Source organism: Etheostoma cragini, unplaced genomic scaffold, assembly GCF_013103735.1.
Source record: "Etheostoma cragini isolate CJK2018 unplaced genomic scaffold, CSU_Ecrag_1.0 ScbMSFa_4659, whole genome shotgun sequence".
In the NCBI taxonomy this organism is placed as follows: Eukaryota; Metazoa; Chordata; class Actinopteri; order Perciformes; family Percidae; genus Etheostoma; species Etheostoma cragini.
Window position 1 is genome coordinate 17,361 of NW_023269053.1, and position 2,997 is coordinate 20,357.

General features: G+C 43.2%; 1 protein-coding gene across 1 annotated transcript in view; it reads right to left on the minus strand.

The window, feature by feature from the left end:
* Positions 1 to 2,997, minus strand: part of LOC117941222 (complement C1q tumor necrosis factor-related protein 3-like) — a 21,259-nt gene that overhangs the window by 15,875 nt on the left and 2,387 nt on the right. The gene's annotated exons all lie outside the window — the stretch shown is intronic.

Here is a 2,997-nt window from a genome sequence, read left to right on the forward strand (position 1 = left end):
TAAAGGTCTCCTCTGGCGTTGTTATGGACACTAAAGGTCTCCTCTGTTGTTGTTATGGACACTAAAGGTCTCCTCTGGTGTTGTTATTGATGCTAAAGGTCTCCTCTGGCGTTGTTATGGACACTAAAGGTCTCCTCTGGTGTTGTTATTGATACTAAAGGTCTCCTCTGGCGTTGTTATGGACACTAAAGGTCTCCTCTGTTGTTGTTATGGACACTAAAGGTCTCCTCTGGCGTTGTTATTGTGGCTAAAGGTCTCCTCTGGCGTTGTTATGGACACTAAAGGTCTCCTCTGGTGTTGTTATTGATGCTAAAGGTCTGCTCTGGCGTTGTTATGGATGCTAAAGGTCTCCTCTGGTGTTGTCATGGACGCTAAAGGTCTCCTCTGTCGTTATCGACGTTAAAGGTCTACTTTAGCGTTGATAACAACTACAAAGTTAGTACTGAAATAGTAAATGTGCTGTATTTATATAGCGCTTTTCCAGTCTTAACAACTGCTCAAAGCGCTTTTAAATCCCCAGGGAACATTCACCATCACACACATTCATACACTGTGGCTGGGGCTGCCGTACAAGGTGCCACCTGCTCATCAGATACACACTCACACACATTCACACTCCGATGCGCAGGAGCGGGGGCAACTCGGGGTTCAGTGTCTTGCCCAAGGACACTTGGACAATGACTGCAGGGGCGGGGATCGAACCACCAACCTTCCGATTGGCAGGCAACCGCTCTACCACTGAGCCACAGCCGCCTCCTAGTTGATATTTTATATATGACTGGTCCCTTCAGAAGGGAGGATTCAGCTGTGATGTTCAATACAAACAACAATACAGAGGCTTTTTTTCAAGTGAATGATCATAAAATAAAGGTTTGAAGCACGTTTGAAGCATGTCACATCTAGCAGGACTCAACACGACTAACGGTTGAGAGAAAACGATAGGGGTGAGAAAGTAAAGTTAAGTGCAGCTGGTGTGCTGCTCTCCTTGTCCAATCAAAGTATCCACTGTAAAATCAACTCTACATAACTACTATGCATCAGTTATATAGTAAGTATACAGTCTACATGGAATGCAATTAAGCTGACACATGGTTAATAATACAATTTACAAAAATAAGGCTTAGAATAAGAATAATCCCAAGCATAATGCCCAGATATTGTTCTATGATCTGTGCTAAACTAGAACTCACAGACAATGCTTTCCAAGGCATCAACAAGAGAAGGATTGCAGCAGATGAAATGAGTGAGTTCAATTAGCAAAAACAACACCTAAAAAGGGCCGACTTCCTGTTCTGGGTCAAAGTGCATATCATAATACAATACATTTAAAGGGCCGGTAAGGGGTGAATCCACTAAACCTGAAGGCAAAACAGCTGGTCAGTCGGGGTCCCGTGTGTAACGTTACATTTTAATGAACCAATGGCTTGCTAGATTTGTCTTGAGAAATTATAAAATGAGATTTAGTAGTATAGAAAAGTACTTGTCGTTAACGTTAATATAACTGAAAGTTAACACAGATTGAATAAAATCAGCAGTCAGTGTAGGAGTTAAAAAAAACATGAACATTACTAAACGTCCTAAAAGTCAATTTAACAAAATTGTGTTTGCTTTTCATACATAATGTTAAGACTTGTGTTTCCGCATGTTGTCTTCATGTTGTCCTTGTGTTGTCTTCATGTTGTCCTTGTGTTGTCTTCATGTTGTCCTCATGTTGTCCTCATGTTGTCTTCATGTTGTCTTTGTGTTGTCTTCATGTTGTCCTTGTGTTGTCTTCATGTTGTCCTTGTGTTGTCTTCATGTTGTCTTCATGTTGTCCTCATGTTGTCTTCATGTTGTCCTTGTGTTGTCTTCATGTTGTCCTTGTGTTGTCTTCATGTTGTCCTCATGTTGTCCTCATGTTGTCTTCATGTTGTCCTAGTTTTCCTCATGTTTACCTCATGTTTTCTTCATGTTGTCCTCATGTTGTCCTCATGTTTACCTCATGTTGTCCTCATGTTGTCTTCATGTTGTCCTAATGTTTTCCTCATGTTTACCTCATGTTGTCCTCATGTTGTCGTCATGTTACCTAGCCACCAGAGAGGCTGAGACAGAGAGAGAGAAAGAGTCGGCCATTTTGAAACACTCTATGAGCTAATACGAAGCAACCCAGACCCAAATCAAAACCAAATTATAACAAAACTGAATGAACTAGAATCAGCTGTAAAAGACAACCAGAACCCTCTCGACTCCCCCATTAATGAACAGGAACTAAGAGACTAACTCTGGGCCCAAAACCCGAAAGGCCAGTGGGCTCGATGGCATCATGAACGAGATGCTGAAATACACAAACCCTCGATTCCAACTGGGCGTTCTGAAACTCTTTAACTTGATCCTGAGTGTAGGTTACTTCCCTGAGACCTGGAACCACGGTCTCATCGCACCGATACACAAGTCTGGAACCTGGAACCACGGTCTCACCACACTAATACACAAGTCTGGAACCTGGAACCACGGTCTCACCACACTAATACACAAGTCTGGAACCTGGAACCACGGTTTCATCACACCAATACACAAGTCTGGAACCTGGAACCACGGTCTCATCACACCAATACACAAGTCTGGAACCTGGAACCACGGTCTCATCACACCAATACACAAGTCTGGAACCTGGAACCACGGTCTCATCACACCAATACACAAGTCTGGAACCTGGAACCACGGTCTCATCACACCAATACACAAGTCTGGAACCTGGAACCACGGTCTCATCACACCAATACACAAGTCTGGAACCTGGAACCACGGTCTCATCACACCAATACACAAGTCTGGAGATACGTCTGACCCAAATAACCACTGAGGCCTCTGTGTGAACAGTAATCTGGGGAAGCTCTTCTGTAGGATCATCAACTCCAGACTCAGAACCTTCCTTACCAAACAGGACAGATGTTCATCATCAGGGAGAAACAAGCTGTAATGTTACCCTACAGGACAGATGTTCATCATCAGGGAGAA